Source organism: Macaca nemestrina, chromosome 7, assembly GCF_043159975.1.
Source record: "Macaca nemestrina isolate mMacNem1 chromosome 7, mMacNem.hap1, whole genome shotgun sequence".
Taxonomy (NCBI): domain Eukaryota; kingdom Metazoa; phylum Chordata; class Mammalia; order Primates; family Cercopithecidae; genus Macaca; species Macaca nemestrina.
This window is the reverse complement of record NC_092131.1, coordinates 69,868,373-69,884,186: the sequence shown is the minus strand read 5'-3', so window position 1 is coordinate 69,884,186 and position 15,814 is coordinate 69,868,373. Positions and strand designations below refer to the sequence as shown.

The 15,814-nt window shown below is 36.7% G+C and overlaps 1 long non-coding RNA gene across 4 annotated transcripts in view; it reads left to right on the top strand.

Annotated features, from left to right (window-relative positions):
• Positions 1-4,073: 4,073 nt before the first annotated feature.
• Positions 4,074-15,814, top strand: part of LOC139364309 (uncharacterized) — a 34,578-nt gene continuing 22,837 nt past the window's right edge. For 2 of the 4 annotated variants that reach the window (XR_011625922.1, XR_011625921.1), the window contains exons 1-2: positions 4,074-4,218; positions 10,435-10,624. This is a non-coding gene — a long non-coding RNA (uncharacterized lncRNA). The remainder of the gene's footprint in view (positions 4,219-10,434; positions 10,625-15,814) is intronic. The other 2 variants (XR_011625924.1, XR_011625923.1) reach the window with 1 other exon arrangement.

Here is a 15,814-nt window from a genome sequence, read left to right as displayed (position 1 = left end):
TTGGCTAGGGTGCCTCCTGATAAATTGATCTGATGTACTGCTTTGGGACCTCTTGTTAAGAAACTCTTATTATAACAAAGTGAGCAGTATTTTATTTAGATTTTTGGACAGCTCATGATGTCCAATCCAGCTGTAGCTCCACGCTACGATCTAGTCTGGGAGGATTTGCACGGTAAGTGTGCTTGCCCATCAGGGCATGCCTTAAGTCTGAAAGTGTGCCTTTTCTGTTGGTACTTGCAGAATTTCCAATTCACAGAGCTGGAAGAGGGAGGGAAAAAAATCACAGCTACTTAAATTCAAATCCTATTAGGCTTATCTGTGATCACTTTGTAAGTACTAGGGATAATCAGCAGTTATTTAGCATTTACCTTGTAGAGGCAGTAGAACTTTGCAATTATTATTACCTAGGCTTAATATCTGGTTCATTTTAAGGCCTATGTATCTGACAAATCCACATACCCTTGCACAACAGATTCAATTTTGGCTTGTCTATTCCAGATATGTGATTTATTCTTACAATTATAAAGCATTTCAAATCTGGTACATTCAGATGATTTTTGTTTGACCTTTAGATTTAGCATCAAATGTTTCTGTTTTAAAACAGCAGTGATTTAGGTAAATCTATTCAATAAAATTGGATGCCATCTAACTTTTTGGTATATTATCCCTTTGTTTTGTATGGATGACACATACTATGATGTGATTTACCACAGTAGGAAGAGATGAAAAAGGGCTGCTTTCTAAATATACACTAGTTGCAGCATACCCACATCTATCTATGAAAAACTAAAGTTTATTATTATTATATTTTTGCTAAATTACACCTTTTTTGAATGTTCTTACTGTGGGTTTGGCTTTGGAGTTTATTAAGATTGGAATAATTTGGACCAACTTTCTTTCAAAAACTCATATTTAGGATAGGAATTAATCATCTTATACACATTTATGAATATGTCATTGTTTAATAACCCTTCTGAGAATACTCTTTATATGATTGGATAGATGGTAATTGGAAATTTGACTGGGAATCCTCTGGAGCATTTTAGTTTTCCTGTTCTCTATTTAAAAGGGTCACTCTTCTATTTAAAAAGAGTCACAGGAGATGAAGGTGGAGAACAAAGAGAGAGTTTAGAAATGCATTGTTCTTTACAATTTGGTGCCTTGAATGACTGCAGTGTTTGAAGAATGATATGTAAATGTGCATTCAGAATGAGGTGAGGGAGATACAGTGGCTTCTTATGTGCTTTAAGTCTTCTACCCTTTGGCATCAACACCAAGGAAAGGGCTGTGTAAATCCCTGTTCACTCATTCCCAGAGCCTCTTTGAGGCATAGTAGGAGAGTGGAGAGAATTCAGAAAATGTTTTGCTGGGTCCCGTTTGCTAAAGGACAGAGACATTGATTTTGCTGCATCTAGTAATCACAACCCAGTGGTGAGGGGCAACTTCCCTGAACCTCCCCTGACTCTTTCATGTTGCAGATAAACTCTGTCTTTTGAGATTATAAAGAATAGGAATAAGAGCTCAATTTGCTGGCTGCTTGAATAAACAACCTCTACCTATGTTATTTCTCAGCCTCAGAAGGACTTTCCACCAGTGTTTTGTCTCCAAATCTGTTCTAGCTTGGAGTAATAGAAATATTTTAATCCATCTGCATGAAAATTCAGGGCAGTGATAAAGTTAGAAAGGATTTATTACTCAACCCTCCTTTTCTTCCCACTAACTCCTCACTGAAACATTTGGCTTTGGAGATGCCAGGATCATCCAAAAACTTTGTCAGCCGGGATGCTTCTGGTATGCTTAGCAGCACCCATTAGGCACCCAATCAGTACCTTACAATTTTTTTAATTGTGGTTAAGAAAAACACATAACAAAAATTTACCATCTTAACCATTTTTAAGTGTACAGCTCAGTAGTGTTAAGTATATTCACATGTTGTGCACTGTTAGTAGCAATGTAAAATGGTGCAACTGCTATGGAAAACTGTATAGTAGTTCCTCAAAAATTAAAAATAAAATTACCATATGACTGAACATTTGAATCTGAGTACATCTCTAACTTAACTGCTGAGATAGAGCATAACTCTGTGGCCTGTGGTGCAGCAGTCCCCAGGCGCAGAGGTTGGAGAAAGAAAGTTTATAGTCACCCAGTTCTATGTCACTAATATCTCCCTCCTTCATATCCCATATCTATTTAACTATTAAATTCAGTTAGATTGTCTTGTCAATTTTTTTCTTTTATCTTTTACTTCTTCTCCAATCACATAAGATTGATTATCAAATTCTTACTCAGGAAGACAGTGTATGCATGGTATCCAAAGCATCAAAAGCAAAGGAATTGAAACAGAGAATTTGTCCATTTATTTAACATATATCATTGAACACCTACCATGTCCTTGGTACTGAGCCATATACTGAGAATGCAGTGACAAATAAAAAGAAAATGTCTCCTTGCTTTAAAGGAACTTATAGTCTAATGAAAGGCAATAAATAAATTAATAAATGAATAATTATGTAGTATAAGTCTATGAAGGAAAGCAACAGGGAGCTACCACAGAGGATTACAGAGAAAATCCAGTTAGACTCCTTGGTCCTGGAAGGACCAGACTGCATCACTGAAGCAGAAGTCCCAGGAAGAGCAGCTTTTCTAAGTGTGGAAACAGGGTCAAATCCTACTGGAGGAGTAAATGCGAACGGTAGCTTACCATCACATCTGTGAATCCCCAAGTGAATGTTAGAGCTGCCTTTTCAGGGGTGCTGGTGGTGAGAACACTCAGGGCCACACCTGCTTTCCACTTGTATACCTGCATTACCTGCAATCAATTGAGCCCTGAGTTACTTCAGAAGGGTAACCTACAGTCACAGCACTTAATTCCTTTTTTTTTTTTTTTTTTTTTTTTTTTTGAGACAGAATCTCTCTCTTGTTGCCCAGGCTGGAGTGCAATGGTGCCATCTCAGCTCACCACAACCTCCACCTCCTAGGTTCAAGGGAGTCTCCTGCCTCAGCCTCCTGAGTAGCTGGAACCACAGGCGTGTGCCACCATGCCCAGCTAATTTTGTGTTTTTAGTAGAGATGGGGTTTCACCATATTGGCCAGGCTGGTCTCGAACTCCTGACCTCAGGTGATCTACCCTCCTCAGCCTCCCAAAGTTGCTGAGATTACAGGTGTGAACCACTGCACCCGGCCTTAATTCCATTCTTAACACTAAAAGCATCTTGGCTTCAGACAGGTTTTGTTCCATGCCCAAATGACACAGACTGCCTATTTCGAGTTAAGACCCTGCTTCAAGAGAGAAACCACAGCTATCTTCCCATCTTTCTTGTCCCTTCTTCCATTAACATTAAGCCACTCTGTTCTGTGGTGCCACCTCAGATATGCCTTAAATGCATCCACTGTGCTCTTTCTGTTCTCAAAACCTCAGTTCCTAAGTCACATAGATTCTTACAATAGCCTCCAAACGAGGCTTCCAAATCCACTCCTGCAACATCTCTCTACCTCTCCTGCCCCAGTGCACTCTGCCCTCCACACCACCTCCAGTGTTATTATAAATTCACATACACTTAGGTGGCCCTCCCTACCATCCCCTATCCTGTTAAAATATGACATGGTTTCTTATTTACCTCTAGTAGAACTAGAAGCCTTCGCTGCGTGAACATACGACTCTGTATCATTTGCTATTGTTTTCTGTGTGTTCAGCTTGGCTTCCCACCTACATGTCTTGAAGTCATTAATACTTTGTAATGGGACTATATCTGTACCCTCCAGAACAACTAGAATAGCAATGAGCACATTGCTTAATATCAATAGCTATTAAATTAAGCTCATGAGTATCTTATTGCTAGAGTTTAGTCAGAACCATGATTTATCTTTTCATAATTAAAATAAGTAAACATCTGCTTTATTTGATCAATTGGTTGCCTTTGGTGGCTACGGTTCTCATTTTGAGACTTTGGTCATGCTATATGCTAGTGGTCATTTTTGTGGGGGTGAATGTTATCCTCACAATGACCCATCCACTCAGTTACATCAGACACTGCTCACAGAGTTGAGCAAACAAATGCGCTCTCCTTTCAAAGCAGTCGGATGGAAAATAGCCTCAAGGTGTAAATCTTTTAGTTCTTTAGGTACAAAGGGGACACATTAAACGTGATCTCAAGTTTAAACTGTGTATGCTGTCAAAGAAATTCAAATGGAGGCACCTCTTATTATGTTGGACACAAGGTGAGTCTGAAAAATATACCTTCCATTGACATGATGAGAGAGAATTTCTTTCTTTCTTCTTTCCACTAACATACTCCAAGGGATTAATTCTGTGCCGGCAAAGCTCTTGGAGAATTTTCATGTTGTATCCTGAATAGTTATCAGGGGTTATATTGCTCTCATACCTTTTATTAATTTCAAGTATTCTGCAGTCTTAAGCCAAAATAAATCAATAAATAAACACTAGAAACTACTGAACTTGGCAACTGTCTCCACTTGAGACCCACTAGGAAAACAACCAAGATAGTCTTTAGTACAAATTTGGTTTGGGTTGGATTTCACCATCAGGGAATTCTCTTTGATTTGTAGATATACAACCTCATCTCAGGAGATTGCTTCAGTTTCGTCCCATCCTGAATATAAGGGAAGTCAATTTTTTTCTTTGCATTATGTTTCAATCTTGTCTCTCTTAACTGTTATTTAATTTGCATAAAATTATAATTACTGGGGGTCTAATGCATTGAATAATGAGAAAAAATGTTATTATAGGTTGAAAATTATAGTCATCTAGCATTTTAAAAATTCACTCAGAACAAATTTTAATAAGATAAATTTTTCGGTTCCTTCCCAATTGAAGTGCAACCATCCACTAATCTTCACTACTGGAAAACTAGACTTGTCACAAAAGAGAGTTGTCCCCTCCCATGCAGTTGCTCTATGTTAAGCCCCTTGCTACCTATTGCGATATCAATTTTCCTGATATATATCCATCACCTCTCTTCCACCTACTCACATTATTTCTCCAAAAGGAATTACTTCATTGATTTTTGGCTGTAATATTTACTCACTTTTAATAGAAAATGTCAGGATGGTAGGAAGGACTTGTTTGATATTTATAATTTTTATAAGAATCCCTAAGTTATTTTCTCTGAATTAAAAAAAAAAACATAACTTTGAAATTTAAGAATGCATCTGTTACTCAACACAGAGTGCCTAAAACAGTACGTATATTCTTACATATCATATTTATGCTTTCATAAGGCCAGATTTTTAAAAAATGACTTCTAGTTGCTGTGCTCCCACAAATTGTATTTGTCTCCTTTGTCCACATATACAAGTGTGTCTTTATTGCCTGAAATGAGTCAATTGAGATCCTAGTAAGGTTACAATACAAAAGGAGGTCTATTGGTTTGGAAAAATGAAAACTGCCTATTACACCTCTATAGCCTGATTTTTAATGGCACTTAATCAAAATGTCTAAGAGTTATATTCTGAAAAATTCTTATAAGAGCTTAGTCTAAATCATTCTTAGCTACACTCTTATTAAACTTAGAGTGCTATTATATCCATGTAAGTTGTGGTTAAATGATGTTTTGATTATGACTAATAGTCACAAGTATGGTAAAGGGTATCCATAGGTGGAGAAGGAGGGTACTAGGAAGCTGAGAGGTGGAAAGAGTGGGAGTAATGACGGGCAGGTCTGCTTGTTCATGTTTATTTCCCTACAAGATAGAGAAGGAGTCATAGGGTCAGGCTTCCTCCTTATGGCCATTCCCATTTCTTCACAACTGGGGAGACTCAGCTGCAAACATGGCTTATTAAGGAATCACCGGGAGAAGGCTGGGAAGTTAGCCATGTAAAGGAAGAACATGGCTGCTGTCGACATGTGATATCTTAGTGCTGGGCATGAAGTAGGTTTTCCTTCATCATCCACCTGGAAAAGTAACCTGGAAATGTGTGGTGTATGCACAGCATGTGTTGTTACTTTGTCTTAGATTGAAAGAATAATGATAGGTTTGGTGGGGAGGCTATTAAAGAGAAGTAAATTCTCCTTCCCTCTTCTTGTTCTGAAACAGTTTAATATGTCATTTTTGCCTGGGGAATAAAAATAAAAGATGGAAAATTCTTTTTAGCAAATAATATGTTACAATTCATTTCATGTTTCTATTATAAAACAAGAAGCAATTTGACTAAACAAAATTTGGAACTGAAGTAGTTTATGATTGGGCTTTTTTTTTTTTTTTTTTTTTTACCTTTTATTGACAGAAAGCTATTTTGGAAACATTGAGAATTTGAATAGTGTGTGTGTCTGAATTAACAAATTATTGTTTAAATGTTTAAAACAGCATTTTATTACCATTATGAATGTCTCAGTCAGGTAGGGAATTTTGCAAATGAATAGGGAAACAAACAAAAGAATGTTACATGGACCATTTATTTTCTAATAGTTGTAGCTGAGAAATGAAATTTGTCTGTTGACTGTGGGTGGTGAATGTTGCCATAGCAACCTATTCCTTAGGCGAAACTGGAGGGTAATCATGGTGACGAGGGTAAAAGTCAGAAAGCTGACTTGTGAACATATATTTTTAGGCAATGTGAGATCATGAATATTTTTGTTTAAGGTATGTGTGGGAGAGCAGCTCTGGAAGAGTTAAAGGTCTTAGGTGAGAGGTGCTGGGTGTGCTTCGGCTTAAGCATTTTATCATTATGGGGACTGATCATTTTTTTTTCATACAGTGGTAAGTATTGCATTTGCTAGCTGCAGCACTAGCCAAAGGGAGAAATAATTAAGACTATTTTCTCATAGGTAATAATAACATCAGGAGCTCATACCTGTTTCATCAAGTGCTCTTCTGAGTACCTTACACATATTATTTATTGTAATCTTCACAAGGAACTCCAAAGTAATATTGTTAATGACATTTTATAGATAATGAAACTGAGGCACAGGAAAGTTCATTAACTATCTTAAGGTCATTCAGTTGTTAAGTGACCAATAGAAATGGAACCCAGACAATGATCTCTGAGTCAGTCTGCCCTAGCTCTTATGTTTTGCTGCCATGCAGTGTGATAAAACAGCATGATGTGAATGATGAAAATACATCAGTTTTTGAGAGGAGGTTCTACTTTTTATTTCCTCAGAAGTTATTAATTACCTTAAATGAAGAGGGGATCCTAGCAGTAAATCCTTGAGTGAAATAAACCATAGAGGCTTTCTCCCTGTTGGGAATTGTTAAAAGAAATAGTGTGTGGGAAGGACAAGTTGGGCACTATCGGATTGAAGCTATCCTAGCTCTTAAGTACTGTCAGTAGAACCTGCTCTATAAGTGTTGGGTAGAAGGTCTATGGCCATGAATGTAATGCCATGAGTTCATGATTCTCCTCTAGGAGACCAAAGGCAAGCCATTTTAACCCTTCTCCTTCAAACATGAAAAATAATAGTTTACATTCCCACCAGTAGTGTAGAAGTGTTCCCTTTTCACCACATCCACGCCAACATCTATTATTTTTTGATTATGGCCATTCTTACAGGAGTAAGGTAGTATCACACTGTAGCTTTGATTTGCATTTTCCCAATCATTAGTGATGTTGAGCCTTTTTTCATATGTTTGTTGGCCATTTGTATATCTTCTTTTAAGAATTGTCTATTCATGCCCTTTTCAATGGGATTGTTTGTTTTGTTCTTGGTAATTTGAGTTCTTTGTAGATTCTGGATATTAGTCCTTTGTCAGATGTATAAATTGTGAATATTTTCTCCCACTCTAGGGGTTATCTGTTTACCCTGCTGACTGTTCCTTTTGCTAGTACAACCACTATGGAAAACAGTGTGGAGATTCCTTAAAGAACTAAAAGTAGAACTACTATTTGATCCAGCAATCCCACTACTGGGTTTCTACCCAGAGGAAAAGAAGTCACTACACGAAAAAGATTCTTGCACATGCAAGTTTATAGCAGAATTGCAAAAACATGGAACCAGCCCAAATGCCCATCAATCAACTAGTGGATAAAAAATTGTGACATATATATATATATATATATATATATATATATATATATATATATGATGGAATACTACTCAGCCATAAAAAGAAACAAATTAATGGCATTCTCAGCAACCTAGATGGAACTGGAGACTATTATTCTAAGCAAAGTAGCTCAGGAATGGAAAACCAAATATTGTATGTTCTCATTCATAAGTGGAAGCTAAGCTATGAGTGTGCAAAGACATAAGAATGATACAATGGACTTTGGGGACTCAGGGGAAATAGTCAGTGGGGGTGAGGGGCAAAAGACTACAAATTTTGTTCAGTGTATACTGCTTGGGTGACGGGTGCACCAAAACCTCACAAATCACTACTAAAGAACTTATTCATGTAAGCAAATACTACCTGTTCCCCAGAAACCTATGGAAATAAAAAAATAAGAAAATAAAATAAAGTAAAATCACTGAACTATCTGCAAAAAAAAAAAAAGAAAAGAAAAGAAAAGAAAAAAATGTCTGGCTGGATTTGTGGCAGAGGTGTTATGAAAATCCAATGATGCAATGAATGTGAAAATGATTCATAAATTCAACAGAACAGAGCAAACACAAAGAGAGTAGTATTAGAGCTAATGACCATCAGCATCACTTTCAGATTTTCAGGCTTTGATAATAAGTGTGTATGTATTTGCTTATTTAGGGAAGATGCGAGACTGGAATCAGGTTTTAAATGGCAAACCATTCTTTCGGGAAGATTGTTCAGAGTATAGAGAAGGAAATCTATTTAAAATGAATTCATAGGACCATGGTAAGAGCTAACATGTATTGATGGCTTACCACATGCAAGGCACTGTTCTTAGCAATTTTGCCTGCTTTAATTCATATATTCTCTACAATAATTCTAAGTACTAGGTACCATTTCTATTTTCCCAACATTTATAGATGAGGACCTAGAGAAGATAGATATAAACTTACCCAAGGTCATGGAGCTACAAATTTCAAAACCAGGTCTCAAAACCTGGCGCTTGACTCCAGAGTCAATGCTTGTAACTGCTATACTTTATTGCCGTTTATTGTGTATTATTATTTCATAAAAATTGGTGTAAATGTAATGCATCAGCCTGTGTGTGTGTGTGTAAATTTTTGTTTATTTTTAGTTAAAAAAAAACTCTTCTGAACTATTTGGGCAATGCATATGTTTTTTTTTTTTTTTTTTTTTTTGAGACGGAGTCTCGCTGTGTCGCCCAGGCTGGAGTGCAGTGGCCGGATCTCAGCTCACTGCAAGCTCTGCCTCCCGGGTTTTTATGCCATTCTCCTGCCTCAGCCTCCCAAGTAGCCGGGACTACAGGCGCCCGCCACCTCGCCCGGCTAGTTTTTTGTATTTTTTAGTAGAGACGGGGTTTCACTGTGTTAGCCAGGATGGTCTCGAACTCCTGACCTCGTGATCCGCCTGTCTCGGCCTCCCAAAGTGCTGGGATTACAGGCTTGAGCCACTGCGCCCGGCCAACAATGCATATGTTTAACTACTAAGACAACAGGAGAACATTAACTCAATAAAATGTGTAATTTTAAAAAATGTTAGTTATTTCACAGATGGACAGTTTTGTGAAAGTGTCATAAGAAAAGGGTAGTAAAATCCTGGCTAAGAAGCCTAGGTTATGCCATCATCCATTTAATGTATTTATGCAGCAGATCTGAATACCAAATATTCCTGGGAGGAAAGGATACAGTTGTCATTATGTTTGTTTTCTGGGAGCTTTCAGTCCAGATGTGGAAATAGGATGTGTACATGGTAGGAAAATGTAGCAAACAAGAAGTTGACGTAAAATGCTAAAAGCCTTCAAAGGGATATAAGCACTTCTGGTGGGATTGGGAGTGAGACATGAGCATGGCTTGTTTTTCTCCCTTTTGTCTATAAGTAACATTCTTATTTGTTCCATTATATACTCCATTAACTTTATTGTTAACATGTGTTACAGGTTACTAACTTACTGTCTTATGGATTCTGCCTATGTCCCATAAGCCACTTTTTCACTCATTATACTTAAGTAGCATACACCATGACTTTTACTTGCATTTCTGATGTGGTCTGAATGTTTATGCCCCTCACCCCTGCTCCCAAATTCATGTGCTGAAATCCAATTACCAATGTGATGGTATTAGAAGGTGGGGACTTTGGGATATGATTAAGTCAGGAGGGCAGAGTGACCTTATAAAGAGGCCCAGAGCGCTGCCTTGATCCTTCCACCATCTGAGGACACAGCAATAAGGTACCATTTATGAAGCAGGAAATGAGCCTTCACCAGATACCAAATCTGCCATCTCATTGCTCTTAGACCTTCTAGCCCACAGAACTGTGAGCAATACCCAATTTATGGTATTTTGCTACTGTAGAATAAAGTCAAGGTCATAGGCTATCAACTTACTATCTATACTTAACACTTCTTTTGCATTTCACCATCTTGTTTGTTTTATAGTCTTTTATCACAGAATTGAATATTCTCAAATAATACAGCAAACTTATATTAGAAGGTTTGATGTGACATGGTCTGTCTTCAGTGCTTCTGTAAAGTTTACCTGGGACGCCACACAATATAAAGACTGAAGAGAAGGAAGCTAAGGATAGAACTTACGGGAATGTCCACATACAGCAAAAGGGGAAGGAAGGTGAGCCAAAATTCCAGTGTCACTTTCTTTGCAGATATATGAAAAACAATTCTCAAATTTGTATAGAACTGGAAAAGATCCCAAACTGACAAAGCAATCTTGAGCAAAAAGAACAAATCTGCAAGCATCACATTCCTTATTTCAAAATATATTTTCAAGTGATTGTAATCAAAACAGCATGGTGCTGGCATAATAACAGATACCAACCAATAACAGAAACCAATGGAACAAGATAGAAAGCCTAGAAATAAACCCAAGTCTTTACGGTAAATTTATTTTCAATAAAGGTGCCAAGAACACACAATGGGAAAAGGACAGTCTCTTTAGTACATGGTGCTGGGAAAACTGGATATTCACATGCAGAAGAATGACATTGGACCCTTACCACACACCATTTACAAAAACCAACTCAAAATGAATGACAGACTTAACATGGAAGACCTGAGAGTGTAAAGCTGCTGGAAGAAAAGAGGAGAACAGGAGAGACAACATTGGTATGGGCAATGATTTCTTGGATAGGACTCCAAAAGCACAGGCTACAAAAGCAAAAATACACAAATGAGATTATATCAAAATAAAACTTTTATGCAAAGAAATAAAAATTAACAGAGTAAAAAGACATTCCATGGATTAGAGGAATATATTTGTAAACTGTACATCTGATAAGCAGCTCATATAAAAAATAGGAACTGAAACAACTTAATAGCAAGAAAGAAATAATCTGATTTTAAAATGGGCAAAGGATCTGAACAGACATTTCTCAAAATAAGAGTTAAGAAGGGCCAACAGATAAATGAAAAATTGCTCAACATCTGTAATCATTAGGGAATTACAAATCTAAACCACAATGAGTTATCATCTCACACCTGTTAGAATGGCTATGATCAAAAAGACAAATGAGAAGTATTGATCAGGATGTGGAGAATAGGAGAATCTTGTACACTATTGGTGGGGATGTAAGTTAGCATAATCATTTTGGAAAACAGTATAGGGGTTCCTCAGAAAACTTAAAGTAGAATTATCATCAGCAATGCCACTTCTGGGTATATATCCAAAGGAATTAAAATTGGTATGTTGAAGAGATATCTGCACTCCTATGTTCATTTCAGCATTTTTACAATAGTCGAAATATGAAAATGAGCTAAGTGTCCAATCTAAGAATGAATAACAAAAATGTGGTATATATACACAATGCAATACTATGCAGCCCTCCGAAAAGAAGGGAATTCTGTCATTCAAGACAATGTGAATGGAACTGGAGGGCATTATGTTAAGTGAAGTTAGGCAGGCACCAAATGACAAATGCTATATGATCTCATTGGTGTGTGAAATATAAGAAAAGTTGATCTCATAGAACAGAGAGTATAAGTTGGTTACCAGAGGGGGATGAGGGACAGGGTAGTAAGGAGGCAGAGAGATGGGAACAGGGAAGATTTTCATCAAACAGTACAAAGTTTCAGTTAGACTGAAGGAATAAGTTTTAGTGATCTATTGCACTGCATGGTGACACCAGTTAATAATGATGCATATTTCAAAATTACTAAAAGAATAGATTTTTAACATTCTTATGAAAAAAGATAACTTGGTGAAGTGATGATATGTTAATTATCTCGATACATAGATGCATCCAAATGTATACATAGATCAAAAGATCACATTGTACCCCATAAATATACACAATTATTATTTGTTAATTCAAAAGGAAGGAACGGAGAGAGAGAGAGGAGAAAGAGAGGAGAGAGGAAAGACAGAAAGAGAAAGAAAGAAAGAAAGAAAGAAAGAAAGAAAGAAAGAAAGAAAGAAAGAAAGAAAGAAAGAAAGAAAGAAAGAAGAGAAGAGAAGAGAAGAGAAGAGAAGAGAAGAGAAGAGAAGAGAGGAGAGGAGAGGAGAGGAGAGGAGAGGAGAGGAGAGGAGAGGAGAGGAGAGGAGAGGAGAGGAGAGGAGAGGAGAGGAGAGGAGAGGAGAGGAGAGGAGAGGAGAGGAGAGGAGAGGAGAGGAGAGGAGAGGAGAGGAGAGGAGAGGAGAGGAGAGGAGAGGAGAGAAGAGAGAAGAAAAAAGAAAAGAAAAGGAAGGGAAGGGAAAGGAAGGGAGGGAATGTAGGTCAGAGAAGTAGGAGAGTCAAGTTTTGTTTTTGTTTTTTAAGGATCATGAAAACCAAGGGAAGATATTTAAATTTAGGATATGCTGAAACTGTGAGATTAGGGAATCAAACCAAGAGAGTCCCTGAAGATGCTGGTACAGGAGAAGCCTTTCCCAAAAGATAGAATCTCTGTGGAAGATTTGACCATATCCTGGCTGTCAGAGAACAATGGCAATAGGCAATGAATGGTCTAAGTGAGGAGTATGGACTTGGGATGATGTATAACGCGGAGGTCAAATGTACAGGTGTTGACATCTATTGGATAAAGTCCTAGCTGGCAGTTTGACTTTGGACAATTTAACATCTAAAAAGACTCAACTTCCTTAATTGTAATAACATAATAATAGTATTTGTAGGGCTGTTATAAAGCACATAAAAGAAAGAACCTAATATATTATAGCTATTATTTTTATTTCTATTTTAAGGGATATTAGTAAAAAAATGTTAAGAATATAGAAAATTCATTCATAACTAAAGAAGAAGAGGATTTATTTCACAGGCCACAGCAAAGAGGTTAATAGAGTGTAAGATACAAATACAGAGGGAAAGATCTAGGCTTCATGTGGGGAAAGGCAGTGGCCAGAGAGTTGATAGTCTGATTATCCAAAGCTAGATCTCAGGGTGGGCTCATCCTACCTATCTCCCAGTTCTTACATAATTTCATTAATGTGTATGCCTGGAAAAAGATGACTAAATAAAATCCCAATAACTCTAGTTTTGGGTCAGTGCCAGTAGGGAGAGGCACGATCATTTGGGCATAATTTTATTACTGAGAGGTCTAGGAATGAGTTTAGATGCAGTCCTTTTCAGGTATTGCGAAATTTCTTCATAAGGAGAAAAAATTTAAAACATAAACTAATTCATGAAATCCTCTTATTAACTGTTACTGTAATAAAAATCTGTTACAAAATTATACACAAGGTTAAAATCATAGACCATTCATTTGTGCTTAAAAAATGTTTAAGGCCACAAATCCATTGATTCCTTTGGAAATGCAAAATAAAATTTAACCTTGACTTAAAATGTATTTCCATTCCCTTCTACCGTGTTTCTTTCCATCCATTACAATTCAGTCTTGCTGGTTTAGTTGTGAGAGGAGGAGGGGTAACAGCAGGATAGCAAGGCAGTGGCAGTGTGGTATGAATTAAAGTGATGTTTGAGATAATGCAAAAACAATACGAGGACAGAGTTATTGAAACACATTTGAATCAATGTAAAAAAAAATAGCATATTATTATTGGACCCATTGAATAGCTCAAGGAACCTACTCAAGTAGAGAAATGCCACTTCAACAAGAACATCTTGTTTTCTGGTAGAAAAGGGACAAAGATTCACCAAGGTGTGCCAATCAGAGAAAATGTGCAATTTATATAGATGAGAACTTGATTGTTTCTAGACACATGATAGGTAAGAAAATTTGGGCTGTGCACGGTGGCTCACACCTATAATCCCAGCACTTTGGGAGGCCAAGGATCACCTGAAGTCAGGGGTTTGAGACCAGCCTGGCCAACAGGGTGAAACCCTATCTCTACTAAAAATACAAAAATTAGCCGGACATGGTGGCACATGCCTGTAATCCCAGCTAGTCTACTCGGGAGGCTGAGGCAGGAGAATCACTGGAGCCCAGCAGGCAGAGTCTGCAGTAAGCCGAGACTGCGCCACTGCACTCCAGCCTGGGTGACAGAGCAAGATTCCATCTCAAAAAAATATAAATAAAATGAATGAATAAATAAATAAATAAATAAATAAATAAATAAATAAATAAATTTGACGACGAGTAAGATCTTTCTCATGATATGTTCTGCTATTAACTAGGGAAAATGGGAAAAACAGACCCCCATTTTCACCAGTATGCAAAAGTTTAATGATAGTCAAAGAAAATTTGGTATATGTGCACAATGAAATACTATTCAACCATTAAAAAGAATGAATTCCTCTCATTTGCGCCCACATAGATAGAACTGAAGGACATTGTGTTAAATGAAATAAGCCAGGAACACAAAATTAAACACCACATGTTATCACTCATATGTGGAAGCCAAAAAAGTTGATCTCATAGAAGTAAAAAGCAGAACAGAGGGTATTAGAGGCTGGGCAGGGCAGGGGGAAGGGAGGGTGAGGGAGATATTTGTTAAAGAATGCAAAATTACAGCTTGATAGGAGGAATAAATTATAGTGTTCTCTACCAATGTAGGATGATTTTAATTAACAATATATATAGTTTCAAATAGCAGATGGAGGATATTGAATGTTTCCAACACAAGAAATGATAAATGTTTGAGATTATGGATGTGCTAATAACCTGGATCTGAGCACTATACATTATATGCATTAAAATGTCACTATGTACCCATGAATATGTATAATTATTATTTGTCAAATAACAAATTAAATTAGTCAAGAACCACACTAATTAGAAAAATTAGAAGTATTTTTCTAATAATTGTATTTGAAAGTATTTTAAAAAGTATAAACACAGGTTATATCCTGTATCCTGGAATATCTGGTTAAATATACATTAAAACTCCTTTAATTTGCACTTTGCCTTGCTTTTACAGAATGGGAGGCAGTGCAACATGCCCTTGTGAAAAAAGAGAGTAAACATTTGGTGTGAAACAAAAATAATTTTTAACCTAATAATAAAGAATAATAAATATTTTTGGATACAATTTTGGTAGTGTCATTTATATTCAAAGTATAAATATGTAAATCACATAGACCTGTTATTGATAGTATACTGTTTTCTAGAGTCACTGAATTGACCAAACCAAATAATTTCTGAAAGCATCATTGATATGGTTTGATAAGGTAATATGGAGTAAGTGGGTAGGGCAGTGGGAAATGTTATTTGGTATTAAAATTTCAAATAACTGAACATCTGGATGATATATGAGAACCACATCTTTTCTCTTTAAATTTATTTTCTATTTCATCAGGTTTTACATGTACAGACTTAAAGTCAAAAACTGTAATTACACTTGTTATTAAACCAGTACTCCCCAACCACTGCTCTCAGTTACATCTTTTTATTTTCATGTTGACTTCTACAT